Raw genomic sequence first — 11,429 nt, 5'->3', positions numbered from 1 at the left:
GCTCATATGGTGCCGCCAAGGTGTAGGTTGTACAGCGTGCTTGTATCCGGCGCGGTCTAGGACCCGGCGCGGCCCGGGAATGGGGACGTCCCAAACTCAGGATCAGCCTATCAGGTGTGGACCTCACTGATCCGTTCCGCCCCTCCCCCCGCTCGCCAGCTGACCGGCGCAGATCACACTGAGGACGCGCATGCGCGCTGCGGGGTAACCAGGAAGAGGGGCAGCAGGCGGAAGAGAGTCTGGCAGCGGCTGCAGACCCGGATGGAAGGAGGTAAGTGTGTGTACTGTGTGTATATATATATATATCCCTGAATGTATGTACTGTGCATCTATATAAGTATATCTGTGTATACTGTACATCTAGCTCTGTGTTACTGTATATGTATATCTGTGTGTACGGTACCTCTAGCTCTGTGTTACTGTATATGTATATCTGTGTGTACGGTACATCTAGCTCTGTGTTACTGTATATGTATATCTGTGTATACTGTACATCTAGCTCTGTGTTACTGTATATGTATATCTGTGTGTACGGTACATCTAGCTCTGTGTTACTGTATATGTATATCTGTGTGTACGGTACATCTAGCTCTGTGTTACTGTATATGTATATCTGTGTGTACGGTACATCTAGCTCTGTGTTACTGTATATGTATATCTGTGTGTACGGTACCTCTAGCTCTGTGTTACTGTATATGTATATCTGTGTGTACGGTACATCTAGCTCTGTGTTACTGTATATGTATATCTGTGTGTACGGTACATCTAGCTCTGTGTTACTGTATATGTATATCTGTGTGTACGGTACATCTAGCTCTGTGTTACTGTATATGTATATCTGTGTGTACGGTACATCTAGCTCTGTGTTACTGTATATGTATATCTGTGTGTACGGTACATCTAGCTCTGTGTTACTGTATATGTATATCTGTGTGTACGGTACATCTAGCTCTGTGTTACTGTATATGTATATCTGTGTGTACGGTACATCTAGCTCTGTGTTACTGTATATGTATATCTGTGTGTACGGTACCTCTAGCTCTGTGTTACTGTATATGTATATCTGTGTGTACGGTACATCTAGCTCTGTGTTACTGTATATGTATATCTGTGTATACTGTACATCTAGCTCTGTGTTACTGTATATGTATATCTGTGTGTACGGTACATCTAGCTCTGTGTTACTGTATATGTATATCTGTGTGTACGGTACATCTAGCTCTGTGTTACTGTATATGTATATCTGTGTGTACGGTACATCTAGCTCTGTGTTACTGTATATGTATATCTGTGTGTACGGTACATCTAGCTCTGTGTTACTGTATATGTATATCTGTGTGTACGGTACATCTAGCTCTGTGTTACTGTATATGTATATCTGTGTGTACGGTACATCTAGCTCTGTGTTACTGTATATGTATATCTGTGTGTACGGTACCTCTAGCTCTGTGTTACTGTATATGTATATCTGTGTGTACGGTACATCTAGCTCTGTGTTACTGTATATGTATATCTGTGTGTACGGTACATCTAGCTCTGTGTTACTGTATATGTATATCTGTGTGTACGGTACATCTAGCTCTGTGTTACTGTATATGTATATCTGTGTGTACGGTACATCTAGCTCTGTGTTACTGTATATGTATATCTGTGTGTACGGTACATCTAGCTCTGTGTTACTGTATATGTATATCTGTGTGTACGGTACATCTAGCTCTGTGTTACTGTATATGTATATCTGTGTGTACGGTACATCTAGCTCTGTGTTACTGTATATGTATATCTGTGTGTACGGTACATCTAGCTCTGTGTTACTGTATATGTATATCTGTGTGTACGGTACATCTAGCTCTGTGTTACTGTATATGTATAACTGTGTGTACGGTACATCTAGCTCTGTGTTACTGTATATGTATATCTGTGTGTACGGTACATCTAGCTCTGTGTTACTGTATATGTATAACTGTGTGTACGGTACATCTAGCTCTGTGTTACTGTATATGTATATGTGTGTACGGTACATCTAGCTCTGTGTTACTGTATATGTATATCTGTGTGTACGGTACATCTAGCTCTGTGTTACTGTATATGTATATCTGTGTGTACGGTACATCTAGCTCTGTGTTACTGTATATGTATATCTGTGTGTACGGTACATCTAGCTCTGTGTTACTGTATATGTATATCTGTGTGTACGGTACATCTAGCTCTGTGTTACTGTATATGTATATCTGTGTGTACGGTACATCTAGCTCTGTGTTACTGTATATGTATATCTGTGTGTACGGTACATCTAGCTCTGTGTTACTGTATATGTATATCTGTGTGTACGGTACATCTAGCTCTGTGTTACTGTATATGTATATCTGTGTGTACGGTACATCTAGCTCTGTGTTACTGTATATGTATATCTGTGTGTACGGTACATCTAGCTCTGTGTTACTGTATATGTATATCTGTGTGTACGGTACATCTAGCTCTGTGTTACTGTATATGTATATCTGTGTGTACGGTACATCTAGCTCTGTGTTACTGTATATGTATATCTGTGTGTACGGTACATCTAGCTCTGTGTTACTGTATATGTATATCTGTGTGTACGGTACATCTAGCTCTGTGTTACTGTATATGTATATCTGTGTGTACGGTACATCTAGCGCTGTGTTACTGTATATGTATATCTGTGTGTACGGTACATCTAGCGCTGTGTTACTGTATATGTATATCTGTGTGTACGGTACATCTAGCGCTGTGTTACTGTATATGTATATCTGTGTGTACGGTACATCTAGCGCTGTGTTACTGTATATGTATATCTGTGTGTACGGTACATCTAGCGCTGTGTTACTGTATATGTATATCTGTGTGTACGGTACATCTAGCGCTGTGTTACTGTATATGTATATCTGTGTGTACGGTACATCTAGCGCTGTGTTACTGTATATGTATATCTGTGTGTACGGTACATCTAGCGCTGTGTTACTGTATATGTATATCTGTGTGTACGGTACATCTAGCTCTGTGTTACTGTATATGTATATCTGTGTGTACGGTACCTCTAGCTGTGTTACTGTATATGTATATCTGTGTGTACGGTACCTCTAGCTGTGTTACTGTATATGTATATCTGTGTGTACGGTACCTCTAGCTCTGTGTTACTGTATATGTATATCTGTGTGTACGGTACCTCTAGCTCTGTGTTACTGTATATGTATATCTGTGTGTACGGTACCTCTAGCTCTGTGTTACTGTATATGTATATCTGTGTGTACGGTACCTCTAGCTCTGTGTTACTGTATATGTATATCTGTGTGTACGGTACATCTAGCTCTGTGTTACTGTATATGTATATCTGTGTGTACGGTACATCTAGCTCTGTGTTACTGTATATGTATATCTGTGTGTACGGTACATCTAGCTGTGTTACTGTATATGTATATCTGTGTGTACGGTACATCTAGCTCTGTGTTACTGTATATGTATATCTGTGTGTACGGTACATCTAGCTCTGTGTTACTGTATATGTATATCTGTGTGTACGGTACATCTAGCTCTGTGTTACTGTATATGTATATCTGTGTGTACGGTACATCTAGCTCTGTGTTACTGTATATGTATATCTGTGTGTACGGTACATCTAGCTCTGTGTTACTGTATATGTATATCTGTGTGTACGGTACATCTAGCTCTGTGTTACTGTATATGTATATCTGTGTGTACGGTACATCTAGCTCTGTGTTACTGTATATGTATTTCTGTGTGTACGGTACATCTAGCTCTGTGTTACTGTATATGTATTTCTGTGTGTACGGTACATCTAGCTCTGTGTTACTGTATATGTATTTCTGTGTGTACGGTACATCTAGCTCTGTGTTACTGTATATGTATATCTGTGTGTACGGTACATCTAGCTCTGTGTTACTGTATATGTATATCTGTGTGTACGGTACATCTAGCTCTGTGTTACTGTATATGTATATCTGTGTGTACGGTACATCTAGCTCTGTGTTACTGTATATGTATATCTGTGTGTACGGTACATCTAGCTCTGTGTTACTGTATATGTATTTCTGTGTGTACGGTACATCTAGCTCTGTGTTACTGTATATGTATATCTGTGTGTACGGTACATCTAGCTCTGTGTTACTGTATATGTATATCTGTGTGTACGGTACATCTAGCTCTGTGTTACTGTATATGTATATCTGTGTGTACGGTACATCTAGCTCTGTGTTACTGTATATGTATATCTGTGTGTACGGTACATCTAGCTCTGTGTTACTGTATATGTATATCTGTGTGTACGGTACATCTAGCTCTGTGTTACTGTATATGTATATCTGTGTGTACGGTACATCTAGCTCTGTGTTACTGTATATGTATATCTGTGTGTACGGTACATCTAGCGCTGTGTTACTGTATATGTATATCTGTGTGTACGGTACATCTAGCGCTGTGTTACTGTATATGTATATCTGTGTGTACGGTACATCTAGCTCTGTGTTACTGTATATGTATATCTGTGTGTACGGTACATCTAGCTCTGTGTTACTGTATATGTATATCTGTGTGTACGGTACCTCTAGCTGTGTTACTGTATATGTATATCTGTGTGTACGGTACCTCTAGCTCTGTGTTACTGTATATGTATATCTGTGTGTACGGTACCTCTAGCTCTGTGTTACTGTATATGTATATCTGTGTGTACGGTACCTCTAGCTCTGTGTTACTGTATATGTATATCTGTGTGTACGGTACCTCTAGCTCTGTGTTACTGTATATGTATATCTGTGTGTACGGTACCTCTAGCTCTGTGTTACTGTATATGTATATCTGTGTGTACGGTACATCTAGCTCTGTGTTACTGTATATGTATATCTGTGTGTACGGTACATCTAGCTCTGTGTTACTGTATATGTATATCTGTGTGTACGGTACATCTAGCTCTGTGTTACTGTATATGTATATCTGTGTGTACGGTACATCTAGCTGTGTTACTGTATATGTATATCTGTGTGTACGGTACATCTAGCTGTGTTACTGTATATGTATATCTGTGTGTACGGTACATCTAGCTCTGTGTTACTGTATATGTATATCTGTGTGTACGGTACATCTAGCTCTGTGTTACTGTATATGTATATCTGTGTGTACGGTACATCTAGCTCTGTGTTACTGTATATGTATATCTGTGTGTACGGTACATCTAGCTCTGTGTTACTGTATATGTATATCTGTGTGTACGGTACATCTAGCTGTGTTACTGTATATGTATATCTGTGTGTACGGTACATCTAGCTGTGTTACTGTATATGTATATCTGTGTGTACGGTACATCTAGCTCTGTGTTACTGTATATGTATATCTGTGTGTACGGTACATCTAGCTCTGTGTTACTGTATATGTATTTCTGTGTGTACGGTACATCTAGCTCTGTGTTACTGTATATGTATATCTGTGTGTACGGTACATCTAGCTCTGTGTTACTGTATATGTATATCTGTGTGTACGGTACATCTAGCTCTGTGTTACTGTATATGTATATCTGTGTGTACGGTACATCTAGCTCTGTGTTACTGTATATGTATATCTGTGTGTACGGTACCTCTAGCTCTGTGTTACTGTATATGTATATCTGTGTGTACGGTACCTCTAGCTGTGTTACTGTATATGTATATCTGTGTGTACGGTACCTCTAGCTCTGTGTTACTGTATATGTATATCTGTGTGTACGGTACCTCTAGCTCTGTGTTACTGTATATGTATATCTGTGTGTACGGTACCTCTAGCTCTGTGTTACTGTATATGTATATCTGTGTGTACGGTACCTCTAGCTCTGTGTTACTGTATATGTATATCTGTGTGTACGGTACCTCTAGCTCTGTGTTACTGTATATGTATATCTGTGTGTACGGTACCTCTAGCTCTGTGTTACTGTATATGTATATCTGTGTGTACGGTACCTCTAGCTCTGTGTTACTGTATATGTATATCTGTGTGTACGGTACCTCTAGCTCTGTGTTACTGTATATGTATATCTGTGTGTACGGTACATCTAGCTCTGTGTTACTGTATATGTATATCTGTGTGTACGGTACATCTAGCTCTGTGTTACTGTATATGTATATCTGTGTGTACGGTACATCTAGCTCTGTGTTACTGTATATGTATATCTGTGTGTACGGTACATCTAGCTCTGTGTTACTGTATATGTATTTCTGTGTGTACGGTACATCTAGCTCTGTGTTACTGTATATGTATATCTGTGTGTACGGTACATCTAGCTCTGTGTTACTGTATATGTATATCTGTGTGTTACTGTGTATATATATCAGTGTGCGGTACATCTATCTGTATGTGTGTTACTGTATATCTATATATCAGTGTGCGGTACATCTATCTGTATGTGTTTGTTACTGTATATCTATACATCAGTGTATGGTACATCTATCTGTATGTGTGTGTTACTGTATATCTATATATCAGTATATGGTACATCTGTCTGTATGTGTGTGTTACTGTATATCTATATCAGTGTATGGTACATCTGTCTGTATGTGTGTGTTACTGTATATCTATATATCAGTGTATGGTACATCTATCTGTATGTGTGTGTTACTGTATATCTATATATCAGTGTATGGTACATCTGTATGTGTGTGTTACTGTATATCTATATATCAGTGTATGGTACATCTGTCTATATGTGTGTGTTACTGTATATCTATATATCAGTGTGCGGTACATCTATCTGGATGTGTGTTACTGTATATATATCAGTGTGCGGTACATCTATCTGGATGTGTGTGTTACTGTATATCTATATATCAGTATACGGTACATCTATCTGGATGTGTGTGTTACTGTATATCTCTATATCCGTATACGGCACATCTATCTGTATGTGTCTGCTCTTAGATAGCATTGATAGATAGGGGCTGCTGAGACATGAACCTCACTACAATTGATATGGAAAAAGTGGGAAGTCCAGGTACCGTGCACATACGGTATGTAGTCAGGAAAACCCAGCATGGCACTAATAATAGTCGTGTAAATACCGACACCTATCATCAGCCCAACGACGAAATCCGGACACCCGACATACCTAACGTAGGTGAGCCGGGACCCGTTAGCTGCGGGGGTGGGAGGGGTGATTAGGTTTATGGATCCCGGGAGGGTTAGGATTAGGCTGGGGGGGGTTGGGGGTCAGATACCTCTGGGGGAGGGTTAAGGTTAGGCACCCTTGGGCGGAGGGTTAAGGTTAGGCACCCTTGGGCGGAGGTTAGGGTTAGGCACTAAGGGGGAAGGTTAGGGTTAGGCACTAGGGGGCGGAGGTTAGGGTTAGGCACTAGGGGGCGGAGGTTAGGGTTAGGCACTAGGGGGCGGAGGTTAGGGTTAGGCACTAGGGGGCGGAGGTTAGTGTTAGGCACTAGGGGGGGAGGTTAGGGGTAGGCACTAGGGGAGAGGGTTAGGCACTAGGGGGGGGAGGTTAGGGTTAGGCACTAGTGGGGGGAGGTTAGGGTTAGGCACTAGTGGGGGGAGGTTAGGGTTAGGCACTAGGGGGCGGAGGTTAGGGTTAGGCACTAGGGGGCGGAGGTTAGTGTTAGGCACTAGGGGGGGAGGTTAGGGGTAGGCACTAGGGGAGAGGGTTAGGCACTAGGGGGGGGAGGTTAGGGTTAGGCACTAGTGGGGGGAGGTTAGGGTTAGGCACTAGTGGGGGGAGGTTAGGGTTAGGCACTAGGAGGGGGAGGTTAGGGTTAGGCACTAGGAGGGGGAGGTTAGGGTTAGGCACTAGGAGGGGGAGGTTAGGGTTAGGCACTAGGAGGGGGAGGTTAGGGTTAGGCACTAGGAGGGGGAGGTGAGGGTTAGGCACTAGGAGGGGGAGGTGAGGGTTAGGCACTAGTGGGGGGAGGTGAGGGTTAGGCACTAGTGGGGGGAGGTTAGGCACTAGTGGGGGGAGGTTAGGGTTAGGCACTAGGAGGGGGAGGTTAGGGTTAGGCACTAGGAGGGGGAGGTTAGGGTTAGGCACTAGGAGGGGGAGGTTAGGGTTAGGCACTAGGAGGGGGAGGTTAGGGTTAGGCACTAGGAGGGGGAGGTTAGGGTTAGGCACTAGGGGGAAGGTTAGGGTTAGGCACTAGGGGTGATTAGGTTTATGGAATCCCGGGAGGGTTAGGATTAGGCTGAGGGGGGGGGGGGTTGGGGTCAGATACCTCCGGGGGAGGGTTAAGGTTAGGCACCCTTGGGCGGTTAGGGTTAGGCACTAAGGGGGAAGGTTAGGGTTAGGCACTAAGGGGGAAGGTTAGGGTTAGGCACTAAGGGGGAAGGTTAGGGTTAGGCACCAGGGGGCGGAGGTTAGGCACTAGGGGGGAGGGTTAGGGTTAGGCCAGTGTTGGCTAACCTTGACACTCCAGCTGTTATGGAACTACATAACCCAGCATGCACTGCTACAGTTTTGCTATTAGGGCATGCTAAAACTGGCAGGACATGCTGGGATTTATAGTTTCACAACAGCTGGAGTGTCAAGGTTAGCCAACACTGGGTTAGGCACTAGGGGGGAGGGTTAGGCACTAGGGGAGAGGGTTAGGGTTAGGCACTAGGGGAGAGGGTTAGGGTTAGGCACTAGGGGAGAGGGTTAGGGTTAGGCACCAAGGGGGGAGGTTAGGGTTAGGCACCAAGGGGGGAGGTTAGGGTTAGGCACCAAGGGGGGAGGTTAGGGTTAGGCACTAGGGGGGAGGTTAGGGTTAGGCACTAGGGGGAAGGTTAGGATTAGGCACTAGGGGGAAGGTTAGGATTAGGCACTAGGGGGAAGGTTAGGGTTAGGCACTAGGAGGGGGAGGTTAGGGTTAGGCACTAGGGGGGGAGGTTAGGGTTAGGCACTAGGGGGGGAGGTTAGGGTTAGACACTAGGGAGGGAGGTTAGGGTTAGGCACCAGGGGGGGAGGTTAGGGTTAGGCACTAGGGGGTGAGGTTAGGGTTAGGCACCAGGGGGGGAGGTTAGGGTTAGGCACCAGGGGGGGAGGTTAGGGTTAGGCACCAGGGGGGGAGGTTAGGGTTAGGCACTAGGGGGAAGGTTAGGATTAGGCACTAGGAGGGGGAGGTTAGGGTTAGGCACTAGGAGGGGGAGGTTAGGGTTAGGCACTAGGGGTGATTAGGTTTATGGAATCCCGGGAGGGTTAGGATTAGGCTGAGGGGGGGGGGGGGGGGTTGGGGTCAGATACCTCCGGGGGAGGGTTAAGGTTAGGCACCCTTGGGCGGTTAGGGTTTGGCACTAAGGGGGAAGGTTAGGGTTGGCACTAAGGGGAAGGTTAGGGTTAGGCACCAGGGGGCGGAGGTTAGGCACTAGGGGGGAGGGTTAGGGTTAGGCCAGTGTTGGCTAACCTTGACACTCCAGCTGTTATGGAACTACATAACCCAGCATGCACTGCTACAGTTTTGCTATTAGGGCATGCTAAAACTGGCAGGACATGCTGGGATTTATAGTTTCACAACAGCTGGAGTGTCAAGGTTAGCCAACACTGGGTTAGGCACTAGGGGGAGGGTTAGGCACTAGGGGAGAGGGTTAGGGTTAGGCACTAGGGGAGAGGGTTAGGGTTAGGCACTAGGGGAGAGGGTTAGGGTTAGGCACTAGGGGGGGAGGTTAGGGTTAGGCACTAGGGGGGGAGGTTAGGGTTAGGCACTAGGGGGGGAGGTTAGGGTTAGGCACTAGGGCGGGAGGTTAGGGTTAGGCACTAGGGGGGGAGGTTAGGGTTAGGCACTATGGGGGGAGGTTAGGGTTAGGCACTGGGGGGGAGGTTAGGGTTAGGCACTAGGGGGTGAGGTTAGGGTTAGGCACCAGGGGGGGAGGTTAGGGTTAGGCACTAGGGGGAAGGTTAGGATTAGGCACTAGGGGGAAGGTTAGGGTTAGGCACTAGGGGGGGAGGTTAGGGTTAGGCACTAATGCACACACTCTACATATGTACAGTACACATAGTTGCACTAATGCACACACCATACATATGTACAGTACACATAGTTGCACTAATGCACACACACACTTCTTCATACATATGCACAGTACACATACATGCACACACCACATACATATGTGCAGTACACATAGATGCACTAATGCACACACCATACATATGTACAGTACACATAGTTGCACTAATGCACACACACACTTCTTCATACATATGCACAGTACACATACATGCACACACCACATACATATGTGCAGTACACATAGATGCACTAATGCACACACACTTCTTCATACATATATGTACAGTACACATACATGCACACACTACATACATATGTGCAGTACACATAGATGCACTAATGCACACACACTTCTTCATACATATGTACAGTACACATACATTACAACCAACAAAAATTATTTTGACCAGCATCTAGAAGTTGATTGCAGGACTTCCCATTTTGCCATGCTAATAGTTTTATTTCAGGGGTGAAAATATGTTTTATTTATTAACAATTTTTTTTTTTTTACCTGTCATTCGCCAGTCACCCCCACCCGTGGACTTCTGTCATCTGCTTTTCCGGCCGTGTCACTTTTAGCTTCCAGGCGCGGGGGGCGTTGTGTTCTGTATACTCAGCCGTCGTATTGGGGGCCGTTTGTGGCCGGGCTCAGCCACACTTATTATATAGATTATGAATACTATTTAATGATGGTGCTGGCTGCAGGCTGAAGCCCATAAATATTACATGTGGGTGATATAACAATGTGGCTCATTGCTAGGCCGTCCATATTTCATCTCTCTCCCTTTGTTCCTGAAGGGCTCCGACATCCCAGGATCCTGACGAACAGCGACTGAGCTTATACGCAGCAACATGTAGTGACAGCTGCAGGATCTAGAAGGAGAGCGCGAGACAGTCTCTTTCCTGATTCTGCTGGGGCAGTCCCAAGCTTAAGGAACGGTCTCGCTCACTCAGGACTTTGTCCCGACTTCAAGGACAGCTGTCGGGTACGTAACATCTCACGGTGCCCATAGGAGAGCAGCCTAGCCACTGGCTTGCGTTTATTTGCTATATGTGAATGACTAGACCTGTTTCATGTGGGAAAGGCGAGTATGAATGGTGTAATGGCCAACGCCCTCTACGCATATTGTATTTCTGTGTGGGGGACTGTGTAATGGCCGCTGCTTCGTTGGGTCTTTAGTCTGAACGCTGAGAAGGAATTGTAGTTTTTACGGGTAGGTGTCTCTGTAATTAACGCGTTTCACTCCTTCCCTGTATTCGTTGAAAGTTTTCTGATAATTGACCAGCAGAAAACCTATTTCTACTTCAGGGTCCATAGGGGGTCCACAGGGTTGACCTTGGGGGTATAAGCTGGATCTGGATCCATGGGCACCACGCAGTTAAAGCTTTAGCTGCTCCCAGGATGCACTTGGGTCCGTCCTCCTCTATACCCCGCCCCCGGCCACA

At 44.7% G+C, this 11,429-nt stretch overlaps 1 protein-coding gene across 1 annotated transcript in view; it reads left to right on the top strand.

The window, feature by feature from the left end:
• Nucleotides 1–211: 211 nt before the first annotated feature.
• The window catches only part of USF3 (upstream transcription factor family member 3), a 49,588-nt gene continuing 38,370 nt past the window's right edge, over nt 212–11,429 (top strand). The window contains exons 1-2 of the mRNA XM_088450775.1: nt 212–271; nt 10,782–10,969. The gene's annotated coding sequence lies outside the window, so the exon portion shown is untranslated. The remainder of the gene's footprint in view (nt 272–10,781; nt 10,970–11,429) is intronic.

Source organism: Taudactylus pleione, unplaced genomic scaffold (assembly GCF_031769625.1).
Source record: "Taudactylus pleione unplaced genomic scaffold, aTauple2 ptg000523l, whole genome shotgun sequence".
Classification (NCBI taxonomy): domain Eukaryota; kingdom Metazoa; phylum Chordata; class Amphibia; order Anura; family Myobatrachidae; genus Taudactylus; species Taudactylus pleione.
Note: the sequence above shows the minus strand (reverse complement) of the source record. Positions and strands in the feature narration are given on the sequence as shown.